A 12,353-nucleotide genomic window follows, 5' to 3' on the forward strand; every position below is an offset into this window, starting at 1 on the left:
TGGGGATGCAGTGAGAACCACTGCTCTAGGGGATGAGGGATGCCCAGGCTGTGGTTACACATTTTTTAGAGGGTGGTGGATGGGGTCGCAAATAATGGGGCTTCAGGCAAGGTTGCAGACAGTGAGGGAACAGTTAGGACAAATGGTACAAAGTGGGCATTCACCTCGCGTCCTGCAGACTCAGATAAACTACCTGGGCTGGAAGGGGTGAAGCCTCTCATCTCACAGACGGGGAAACTGAGGCTCAGAGGCATAGGCTTTGGTATCGGGCAAACAGCAAAACATGAGTACCTAATACACACACATACACACACGAATATGCACACGTTTAATACGTACATGCATCTTAGGTATATTTTTTATGTGTTTTATATATAGCAACTCTATTCAAAGAAGCTGTGGAGTCACAGGAAGGAAAGGGACTTTACATGTGTGTGCACACACACAAATAGCCCCATCTTGCTTCCTTCCCTTAGTTCTGGAAAGAGGAAACAGAAGAGAATTTGGGGTGCATTTGCTGCCTGTGGTCTTTGGGCTCGAAGCCTTGAAGAGAGGGGGAGTGGGGAGGGCGGTGCAGGTGTGCAGTGTATCTGGAGCGAGTCCCCCTGTGCTCAGCCAGCGGGACGCCTGTGGGCTAAACAAGAGGACAGGACAATGTCGTTTTGTCCTTTTGTTTTATTCAACTGTGGGGGGGGGGGGGGCGGGGCATGCATTCGGTTTTGAGTGAAAAGAGCTGACTTTTACCCTCAATTTTACATGCAAGCTGTTGACCAGCAAACAGACTGCAGGAAATCAGATGGGGGAAGTGGAGAAGGGCCCATCCTCCAACTTTTTTGGCACAGCGTTTCAGGCTTTCCCCAGGCAGCTTTGTGCACCTGGGTGAAGAGTCTGGCTCTGAACATCACATGGACAAGGCTGGCAGTGGGGAGAGGGCTACCCAGAACAAGGGGATCGTGAGTGCAAAATTATCCAGGGGAGAAAAACTGTATTAGCTGAAGGGAGATGTGGGTGGTTTTGCAGGTTGACCTGGGGCTTCCGTGGGGTGCAGGAGGAAAAGGTAAGGCTGGCCAGGTAGCAGCACCCTGGAGGTACATGGTGACCACAGAAAGAAGTTGGGGCTTGATCTTGAAGGCACTGGGGAGCCATGGGAGTGTTCTGAGCAAGGCAGTGGCGCCATCTGATTGGCCCCGGAGAGCACCCCCTCTGGCTAGTGTGTGGAGTTGGGGAACATGCAGAGAGGCAGAAGCTGTTTTCTTTGAATGAGAGAGGCCAACAGCTGAGGGATGGGGTGGGACTTCTCTGCACCCGCTTCTCGGAAGGGGCCTTTGGGAGCCTCGCGGGCAACTCCTAGAGCTCCATGCGATCCAATCCTTTCTACTTCTCAAAGCGCATCTGTTCCTTTCTTTCTTCAGACATTGCTTTCTTGAGAAGTAAAATGTTCCAGATACAGGGCCGTGCACCTCCCCCCAACCGCTCCCTCCCGTCCCCGGCCTTAAGGTGTCCTGCCTGTCTCACTGTATGTTTATATGCATCATGTTGTCACAGGTAGGAGATTTAGATCCTTCCTGGTAACCGGGGTGGACTGCTTCGTTGTCTACGCGTAATGCAAGCTGCTAATCGAGTCCCATCCTGACGGGCATTGATGCTGCTTCCCTCGTGTGTTACTAGAAACCACACCGCAGTGATCACCCCTGTGGTCGGGGAATACGTTATCTAACTTCTCCTTGAGCAGCCCCAGGGCTGCTGACGTTGAAAGGGGCTCATTGGACCCAAATCCCAGCTCTGCAGCTTCCGGGCTGGGCAACTGAGCGAGGCTCCCAAGCAACCCTAATTTTCTCATTCCTAGAAACGAGAAGAGCAATACCTACCTTACAGCGTTGCTGGAAGGATCGCTAATGCTCCTGTGGGGGCAGCACTGGGACAGAGCCGTGCGATGCCCGTGCTCCACAGAATCATTAGGCTGTTAGAAACAGAGCATCATTTTCTGATATTCCCCTTCTCCGATTGACTTATTTCACTCAGCATAACGAGAGACTCCCAACTCTGGGAAACGAACAAGGGGTGGTGGAAAGGGAGGTGGGCGGGGGTGAGGGTGACTGGGTGATGGGCACTGAGGCGGGCACTTGATGGGATGAGCACTGGGTGTTATACTAAAAAAAAAAAAAAAAAAAAAGAAAGAAAGAAACCGAGCATCAGGGAAGGTGTGAGGGAGATTATGAACAACCTTCTCTCCCGGGCTGTGCAGCTTTAGGCGAGTCACCCCACTTCTCTGGGTCTCCCCTTCCACATCTGCAAAATGGGGCATTGTAAAGATTTCAGGAGATGATGGGTGCCGTATAATAGACCATCAGCAAAGATTTCATTTTTCTTTCCTCACTTCCATGTCCTCACCCCAGCAAGGTTGTTTGGGCACCTGTTCTTCTTGGACAGATCAGGAGACTCGGACTCAGAGAGGTGGAAGACTTTCTACAGATCACACAGCACGTCGGGGTCCATTGGCTCTCTCTGGGCCATGTCCAGGGGCTGGGTCCCTGTGGCTGTTGTCAGCCTGCTTCCTCCTGAAGACCCCACGATATCCCCCAACCCCACGATCTGGGTCCCTCCTCAACCTGAAGCTTGGCCACCTGCTAAGTTCTTGCCTCCAGGGTAGAACTGATACAAACAGTCTTCCACGTGGCCTCTCCAAGCAGCCACCAAATGCTCCCGTAGCATAGCAACCACAGAACCAAAACAAGCCCTTAATAAAAGATCAAAAAGGAAGAGGGGACAGAGAGCCTACCCCCAAGCAGCTGCCCCCTGCACAGATGCCCGCTGCTGGGCTTTTAGCTCACAGAGTTGAGGTGGTTTGCATTGTATCTTTACATTTAAAGGCATCTTCCTTCTCCCCCCGCCAGCGATGTTTTCCTCCAGGGTTCTGGGGCTGGAAGCCAAGAAGCATGGTTTAAAATATACAAAAGGAAACAGAGCATGGCGAGGTCTGGAGGAGGAGAACCATTAGCGAGGGGGGTGCTGGGGGTGGCAGAGCGGAGCGGGCACTGGGCCATGTCTGGAGCCGGAGGGCGGCCTGGCCCTGGGCCCTGAAGCCATGGGGCCGGGGGTCTGCACGGCCGCACAGCAGCCCCTCGCGCCCACTGAGCAGCCCTCGGTCGGCCCCCCTGCAATGAAATCCCCAAATGTCAAACCGGGAAGGCCCTGCAAGACAATCTGATCCAACGGTTTCCATTTTCTTTTTTAAGCAAAGAAACTGTTTTCTGGATAATCTAGCATAAGGCACCCCAGTATGCAGAGCAGATAAGGGAATGCCAGAGTGGAAGTGGGGGTTCTCCACCTTACCCTCCCCCCAGGGGAGCCCTTTCACATCTGCTCCCAGTATCAGCCCTACGGCACCACAGGGCAAACCCAGGCCCTTCCATTACAGCTGGGGAAACTTTTTATGGATAGGGGTACGAGCTAACTACTATTATTCCCACTTTAAACACACAGATGCGGGGATATGACTTTACCCTTGGATTGAATCAAATTCCCACAGTTACCCGAGAATGTAAGTTCCCACGGCTACCTGGCCCTCACTTTGCCAACAAGGCAGCAGGAGGGTGGAGAGCTCTAGCCACTTCCCAAGGTCATCCAGCTGGAAGGGGGGTACAGCCAGCTTTCAGGGTCCCCCCAATGTGTGTTTTTAAATATTTTATTTATTTATTCATGAGAGAGAGACAGACAGACAGAGGGAGAAGCAGGCTCTAAGCAGGGAACCCGATGTGAGACTCGATCCCGGGGCTCCAGGATCATGCCCCGGACTGAAGGCAGCGCCAAACTGCTGAGCCACCCAGGGATTCCCCCCTCCCCAATGTGTTTGACTCTAGACTCTATGGCCCAGGGAGTTTAAGGACTATCGCACTGTCACACAGGAGCTGAGCCAGCACAAAGGGCGGGTCTGGTGTTGGGAGAAGCTCACCGGATGTCCCACGGGGACTCTCACCAGGTGAAGAGGCACGGGCGGTGGTTCATTTACTGCAGAACAAACCCAAAGCACAAGCACAGGCAGCTGTAGCTCCTTTTACTGTAAAATAATGTGCAAAACTGTATCACTTCCTTGGGAAATGGTGTCACTTTATGCTGGGATAACATTTAAGTACTGTGCAGTCTAAAAAAAAAAATCACGGTGCCGCAGATCGAGACGTGTTTATCCAGCTCACACGTGTGCTGTGTGTTGGCTGTGCCAGGCTGGGCTCAGCGGGGCAGCTGTGTTCTGTTCCCTGCGACTCTCAGCCGCTCCGGGGGGCAGTGGGCTGGTGGGATGCGCGCCTCTCCTGGCAATGGCAGGAGGGCAAGAAGGTGACAGAAACGGTCCAGGCTTCTTGGGACCTAGCCTGGGGACCAGCACACATCACTCCAGCCTCATTCTATTGAACTCAGCAAGCCACAGGACCGAGCTCCGCATCAAAGGGTGGGGAGCTCTACTCCATCCCTTAGCAGAAGGAACTAAAGGTCACTTGCAGGGAGAGGAAAGAGCTGGGGCCGATGTCATGCTCTACAATATGCCTCCACCGATGAAAAATAGGTCCACACCTCCTTTGATCCTCCCTTGGAGAGGTGGAATGCTCCAGTGCAGGCTGGGCTTTCTGGAGCCCTTCTAATGAGCAGAACAGGATGGAAGTGACAGGCGACAGCTTCCAAGGATAGGACATTGGGGCTCCCTCCTTGCCCTCGGGAGCATCGCCACTCTGGGGAAGCCAGCCACCATGTCATCAGGACACTCCAGTAGCCTTATGGAGGGACTCACGCGGTGGAGACCTGGGGACTATGGCCAGCAGCTGTGTGCAGAAGCCTTCTGGAAGGCTCCAGCCCCGGTCAAGCCCTCAGATGCGTTCAGCTCGCTCACATCCTGTTGGCAACTCCATGAGAGACCCCGAGCTAGAACCAGCCAGCTGAGGTGCTCCTGCCTTCCAGACCCGCAGAAAGAGCGAGACAATACATGTTTATCATTTTAAGCTGCCAAGTTCTGGGGCAATTTGATATGCAGCAACAAATCACTAATGTCTAATCGCTATGCTAACCCACTGCTGGCATCTCCTGCGAGGCTTGGGCAGAAGATGTTTTGTCTGTTCCCCAGAGAACCAACAAAATCCCAACAATTTACCAAGATGAGGGTACTAAAAATACTCGTGGTAAACTGTGGTCGTGAAGAAACACCTGTTCGCGAGCTGCCCAAAATAGGCAGTGCTCGCATGGAATGAAAATGCATGAGGACGAGAACGGATGTATGCGGACCGATGCCAACCCCCCGGCAGACTCAGCTTGTCACTTGGTCCCTCCTTGTCGCTGAGGTTGGGGAGAAGAATCCAAATGAAGATCTGATGGGGTGTACTGAAAAGACCTGCCTGTGGCAAGGCGTTAAGGGCTCTGTCCGGTGGCGAGGGAGGTACTCACATTTCCTGCACCCCAACTTTGTGCCAGGTACAAGGCGGGCACTTGCAACTCTGCGTACGAGGACCAACAGTTGGAGTGCTGGAGGACTTTGGCTTTGTGAAGAGGACTAAGGGGCAAGAGACAGGCTGGAGTAGTTGTTAGAGCCCACGGACAGCCCTGGGTTTGAATCTCGCAATTATGCTCTGAGACTTGTGAGTGGCCGGTCCCGTACATAGCCTGAGCCAGTTTCCTCATCTCACAAATGGACCCAGTAACAGTGCCCACCTGCTCTGTAGTTGGAGTCTGGCCCACTTTGCTTCGTAGGACTCCTCCCCTACTCTGTGTGTCCTGTCAATCCTGGTGCCCTGCTACAGCACATCCTCTTGCCCTCAGCGTTTGGTCCAGGAAAAGACATTTGACCCAAGTGAGGCCAATCAGATGAATGTAGGGAGATGTTCTTTCTTTCTTAAAGTGTGAAGTTTATAAAAACATGAGCCAGGGCACCTGGGTGGCTCAGTGGTTGAGCATCTGCCTTTGGCTCAGGTGTGATCCTGGGGTCCTGGGATTGAGTCTCTCGCCAGTCTCCCTGCAGGGAGCCTGCTTCTCCCTCTGCTTATGTCTCTGCCTCTCTCTGTGTGTCTCTCATGAATAAATAAATAAAATCTTAAAAAAAGAAAAGAAAAACATGAGCCAGTGTTGCCAGTGTCCACTATCATGCATAACACGTGAAGAAGTTCTAAGATCTGGCAAGTGATGGCAGGGCCTCCTAACATCGTTTAAGCTCCTGGAGCCACCCTTACCTGAAACCTACACAGAATCTGTCTTGGATGTCTATATTAGAGTTCTCCAGAGTGCTCCAAGTTCCACTCCAAAACCCAGCAGGCCTGAGAACCACGGAGAGCCAGGGTTTCAGTTCAGGTCCAAGGGCAGAAGAAGACTGATGTCCTAGCTCCAGGCAATCAGGCAGGAGGAGTTCCCTCTTACTCAGAGAGGGTCAGCTCTTTTGTTCTACTCAGGCTTTTGAGTGATTAAGGGAGGGCCCCCCACACTAGAGAGCACATCTGCTTCACTCAGTCTACCGATTCAGGTGTGAATCTTACCCAAAATCCCTCTTGAAGACATGCTTGTCCTAACGTTTGACCAAATATCTGGGCACCCCGTGACCAGGTCATGTTGGCACATAAAATTAATCATCACGCTGTCCCAGATATATCATCTAATACCTTCCCCTGTTTGCTTTAAACACAGTCAAGTTGGGCAGCCCGGGTGGCTCAGCCATTTAGCGCCGCCTTCGGCCCAGGGCCTGATCCTGGAGACCCAGGATCCAGTCCCACATCGGGCTCCCTGCATGGAGCCTGCTTCTCCCTCTGCCTGTGTCTCTGCCTCTCTCTTTCTCTCTCTCTCTCTCTCTCCCTCTCCCCCTCCCCCTCTCTGTGTCTCTCATTAATAAATAAATAAAATCTTAAGAAAAAAACACACATTCAAGTTGATAGAACGTGCTTGCAATCAAGACTCCTGATTGATAGAAGTTCTTACTTCATAGGGATATAAAAAAAAAATGAATCAGCTCTGGCATAGCGCAGGGCCTGGGAGACAGTAAGTGCTCAGAAATAATAACTCCCGATGCCGGCTGCAGGGGGGCATCATGGAAGCAGGATCTGACCATTTGGCTGCCACTTCTCCCTGCAACCCTGAAGTCAGAAAATGCGCCGACATTTCTGCTGCTTATGTACATCATCTCCTCCCTTTACAAAGAGTCGGTCCAGTGGTTCTAGGTGGACGGAACACACCATCCAGCTCCTGGGAAAGCTATGTTCTCAGTCGTCTGACATAATTATCAATAAGCTGAAACATGAGGAATCAGGAGAATCCCTCCGGCTGTTGTCTGGCGCATCATCCAATTTCTAATGTCAAAAGCTGGACATCACCTCTGTCTTTCTCTTTTTGTTTTCTGAAATAAACTCTAATCTCCCCCAGACTAATGGATGCCCCAGGGCGGTACAGATCAAATGCTGCACTCAGGGAAGCGCAGTGACAAGCATATTAAGAACTTTTAAACTGGTTATCTCAGTAACATATCTTTCTTTCTAAGAACAGTGGGTGTTTTGGTTTTGACCGCCAGCATCCTTTCCCTAATGGAACCATGCCTCCCCCACCCCTCATGGTACCTCCAGGCTGTTCATCACAATCTTTTTATTATTATTTTTTTAAGATTTTATTTCTGTACTCATGAGAGGCATAGAGAGAGAGGCAGAGACACAGGCAGGGGGAGAAGCAGGCTCCATGCGGGGAGCCCAGTGCCGGACTCAGTCCCGGGACCCCGGGATCACAACCTGAGCCAAAGGCAGATGCTCAACCGCTGAGCCACCCAGGTGCTCCTAATCACAACCTGCCACCTTCCTCACCATGGGAGAGAGCCTGTGGCAGGCTGAGCCCCTCCTAAAGCCATGGCCCTATCCTCTCAGACCCAGGGATTGGTCCTGAGGTAGCCATGCGATCCAAGCAGAGCCAATCCCCACCCTTCTTTGGATTCCTGTGTCAGCGAGGCAAAAAGAGGCGAGGAAGAGAGAAAGAGATATAGAAAGATAGGGAGTCAGAGAAAGCCTTTCCCCTTTTGGATTGCAAATGATCGCAATGAGGCTTGGGGCTGCCCACAGCCATTCCTCCTGCCTCATAGAGAGAGCAACACACAGAGGGAAGAAGAAAGATCGAGAATTGAGTGCCAGGCACTTAGGGGGACATCACGTGAACCCCTGGATCCAGCTATGCCTGAAGCAAGCAACAATTTCCTCCCTTCACTTAAAGCTGTTTAAATCAAAACCATGGCCTGTGGCTGTTTCTCGTTCCTTAAACTCACTTTTAAAATGGTGAAGGGAACTTCAGACACGCTTGTGCCAAGGAGCTCCGGCTTGGGGCAAGCTGGGCCGCGCTTCGAAATGCCAGATGGCTGAGATGCTAGCTACCCTCTCAGAGTTTGGAAGTCTGCCCTATGCCCCAAAGTGCAGACTCTGGAGTCAGAAAACTGAGATGGCAGCCCCTAGTCCTGACTCTCGGAGCCTCAGTTTCCTCCTCTGTGCACCAGAGATAATGGTACCCTCTCCTCGGGCAATCAGAGGATTAAATGAGCTCATGATCGGCCAATGTGCAGCCTCCGTACCTGGCACCCAGAAATGCCCCATCAGCTGGAGCTGTCTAGCCCAATCCTCAAGGATCCCAGCCTGCAGCTCCCTCCCCTGCCTGACCCAGTTTTTCATCCAAATTTGGCCACAGGCCCAGGCCCTGGCCTATTTTAGGTACTCGTCTTTTTGTTGCAGGAAAAAGAGCCCCACGCAAGGTACCTTAAAAACAGGGGGTTTATTGTGGGGACAAACGAGGACAGGAATGTGGAGGAGGCAGAGGCAGGAAAGCCCTTGGGACTGGAACGGTTTTGATTGGAATCTTTTCTCTTTGCTGCTTTAAAAGGAATCATTTCACCTGTCCTTGCCTGAGGGACCTCTCTCCTGGGGGACTGGGTATAAACAAATCTGGGGAGGTAGGGTGACAGGGGATGCTTGGGTTGCTAATAGTTTGGATTCAGGTTTTAAGAGCTCTCAGAATCAGCAAGGCTTCTGTGACAAAGAAAGTGGGCGGCCGCTTGGCCTGGAGGGATGTATCAAGTGGCCCGTAATTTATCATCCAAACCAGGACCCCTGGAGAATGAAAGGGGCACCGTGAATAATGACACAAGGATGACAGCCCGAGCCTGCCCAGGGGAGCCGGGACATGTGGTCACCCTCAGGCACAGAGGCCCCGAAGGCAGGGGACCCAGACTGCAAAGAGGTTTGGGAGTGTGACTGCCGCCCAGGCAGTGCCCAGTTCAGGAGTCCAGGGCTGGACAGGTGGAAAGGAGCATTTGGGCCTCCAGAGACCTCATCGTGTCATCAGCCCTGTAGGTGCCGGACAGCATTCGTGCTCATGGGACTGGGCTCCTTAAGCAGCAGAGGCCCTGGGCGGCCCACAGCTCACCCAGAGGGAGACCCAGACCTTCCACTGATCTTCTCAGACCCCCACCGTGGGGTGCCTGAGTCCCATAGAAGCCCCTGTATGCTGGCAGGTGATGGAGATAAACCCCTTCTTAGCTGTCTGGGGTGCAAGGGGGAGGGAGGAGGATGACCAGAGCACCCCTGCTCCCAGCCCAGGTCCATATAAGCTGCTCTCTGGGGCACATGCAGAGTTCACGATATCATATCTACGTGCTCAGGACACAACACACGCCAGCAGTTCCTCTAGCTCTCTGATTTCTGATGATTCTGGTCATCCCTGATTCTTCCCCTTGTCTTCCTGACTGACACCCAGTCCTGACCCTTGGTAATGATGTCACTCTTTGTCTCACCCTTAGCAACCTTGCAACAGCTCTCAGTCCCCAGGAAGACCCCAGGAGGATCTCACCTCTGGAGGATCGCAGGGCTCCTCTACGTGGTGAAAATGTGAGGCTCTTTCCTTTGAGCTTGTTACCCCCTTCTTCTGTATGGCAAGAGTGCCCTAGTTTTGCTAGGGTGAGGGTTTTCTTTGCTCACACTCACCCACCCCTTCACTCTCTGGGCTTTTAAGAAAGTTGACCTCCGCCCGCTGGATGCCCGTGGTGGAGCATGTGACCCCAGCCAAGCAGTTAGCACCTTCTGTCTTTCTGGCCACTCATGGTCCCAATCCATTTGGGTTTGGGTGCAGAGAAGAGCCTGGGACCTCTTTTCTGATGCTCAGAGGAATGAAGAATGAATGGAATGTAGAGCTGACAACAGTAGTTTTGATGAAGGACCTACATGGAACCAACCCTGAGGAAGTGGAGCTGAGTAGAGAGAGGAATTGGATCCTGGTAGCATCATTCAAGCCCCTGGATCAAGCCACACCTGAAGTTCTGCCCCTGGGTTGTTCAAAACAGAAGTCCACAAATTCCCTTTTCTCAGGTCAAGTTCTCTGCTACCTGCAGTTGGTAGAGCTCTAGTTGAAGGCTAGGTCCCAGAGCCAATAGGATGCTTTAACCAATGGGAAAAGGATAACTGAATTATACAATTGCTCACACAAAGTTCTGAGCCCTGCCCTCCCACAGTGTGAATTTCTAGGCTCCAGTTAAAGCCATTAGTCCCTGTCCTATCCCCCAACCCAAGGTCTCTTACTGAATCCACTCTTGGCAATATTGTGAAATGGGTCAAGTTCATTTCTTGACCTCAATGTCCTACCTGGCCTCCTTCTGTGCAGCCTCCAGCCCAACAAGTGGTGTCTACAGAGCCTGTTGCATGAGTTTCTGGGCCCCATGGAACTCAGTGGCTTCACATCTCCCTCTGCTCAAGGTCCCCATCCCAGTGCTGTCTCCAAGGACCAGCACGACTGGGCCCCCTGACCTCCTTAGGCTTGTCCTGCCATTTGGCAGTTTCTCAGGTTCCGGACATTTTCGCACATTGAAGCTCTGCAGATGCTGGATCCTCTGCCTAGAATTCCCTTTTCGGGATCTGGATGGAGTTATCTTCAGTCCTCCTTCAAGTCTCAGCTGAAATGTCACTTCCCCAAGGGGCCCTTTGTGCCCTTTAATCTAGGTCAGGCCGGCCTGTTTTATATTCCCAAAACCCCTTGCAATTTTTCTCTGTAACTGGATGACCATGCTTCATCCCTCCCCGGGCCCTAACATGAAACCTGGTACATGGTAGGTTCTCAACAGCTGGATGAATGAGTTCAGCAAGGTCCGAGCCCCATCAGCGGTGCGGGAGGAGAACAGAGGTCCAGAGAGAGGCCGAACTTGCCCAGAGTCACACAGCAAGTCTGTGGTTGTGTGGACATCTGCAGCAGGATGCTTTTTGGATGCTTTTGGGGACCCCGGATGGTAGCCACTGCTTTGTCTTTTAGTACCAACCTTGCTTATGTCCCTAAGGAATTGATCTGAGATTCTGTGGCTGCCAGCCGTGTGCTGATGGCCACAGAGGGCCCAAGCTGATGGCCAGTGACACCCTGGTAGGCAGGGTTATGAGCAAAGCAGGAGGTGTGGCTGTCCTGCGGCCTGGCAGAGACAAGCTGGATTAATGTTTATCCTGTTCCCAGAGACTTGAGTCATCATCAGACCAAGAGCAGGTGCAAGAGAGTGACTCTGCAGGAAGACCCCAGGCACCCTGGCCCTGATGCGGCTGCAAGGCACAGAATGAACGAGGCAGGAGGCCCCAGATGTGGGTGATTTCTCCACAGTGGACCCACTTACGTTCCAATCCGAGCTCTGCCACCTGCCAGCTATGTGACTTTGTCACCTTACCAGCCTGGGTCTCTGCTTGCCTTTCTTTGAAACAGGAATATTAATAGTAAGAACCTTATAAAGTTGTAATGAGAATGAAATAAAAAAAAATAGTTGCGTTCTTTTTTTTTTTTTTAAAGATTTTTTTATTTTTTTTTTATTTATTTTATTTACTTATGATAGTCACAGAGAGAGAGAGAGAGGCAGAGACACAGGTAGAGGGAGAAGCAGGCTCCATACACCGGGAGCCCGATGTGGGATTCGATCCCGGGTCTCCAGGATCATGCCCTGGGCCAAAGGCAGGCGCCAAACCGCTGCGCCACCCAGGGATCCCAATAGTTGCGTTCTTATAGCAGCACCTAACTCAAAAAAAAAAAAAAAAAAAAAAAAAAGGGTTTCAAATTGCATCCTCTGGACGGTGGCTTAATATGCCTACCCAAAAAGCAATTCTAATGTTTATTGTTTTGTTTCCTTTGCTATTGTCTAAAACTCCTCTGGACCATGAAGGCAGATTCCTAATGGGTCTTCTGATGCTCAGAGGACCAGTGAATTCACCAGTGAATTCTTGACATGAGGCTGAGCACATAGAAGGCACTCAATAAAGGATGGATGGAAGGATGGATGGATGGATGGATGGATGGATGGATGGATGGATGGATGGAAGGATGGAAGGATGGATGAATGCGTGGATGGA

General features: G+C 51.8%; 2 long non-coding RNA genes across 4 annotated transcripts; one reads left to right on the forward strand and one right to left on the reverse strand.

Moving 5' to 3' along the window:
• Positions 1-317: 317 nt before the first annotated feature.
• LOC144299512 (uncharacterized) lies at positions 318-2,688 on the reverse strand. Of its 3 annotated transcripts, XR_013366218.1 has the most exons (5): positions 2,392-2,688; positions 2,225-2,289; positions 1,869-2,043; positions 745-1,422; positions 318-634 (listed from the first exon to the last, which is right to left on the reverse strand). It is a non-coding gene; the product is annotated as an uncharacterized LOC144299512 (long non-coding RNA). The 3 variants fall into 3 exon arrangements; XR_013366217.1 differs by lacking the exon at positions 318-634 and having other exon boundaries at positions 641-1,422; XR_013366216.1 differs by lacking the exons at positions 745-1,422; positions 1,869-2,043 and having other exon boundaries at positions 319-634.
• A 48-nt stretch (positions 2,689-2,736) lies between these two features.
• Positions 2,737-11,767, forward strand: LOC144299513 (uncharacterized). Its single transcript, XR_013366219.1, has 4 exons — positions 2,737-2,840; positions 3,484-3,541; positions 9,785-9,872; positions 11,476-11,767. It is a non-coding gene; the product is annotated as an uncharacterized LOC144299513 (long non-coding RNA).
• Positions 11,768-12,353: the final 586 nt, after the last annotated feature.

This window comes from Canis aureus, chromosome 27 (assembly GCF_053574225.1).
Source record: "Canis aureus isolate CA01 chromosome 27, VMU_Caureus_v.1.0, whole genome shotgun sequence".
Classification (NCBI taxonomy): Eukaryota; Metazoa; Chordata; class Mammalia; order Carnivora; family Canidae; genus Canis; species Canis aureus.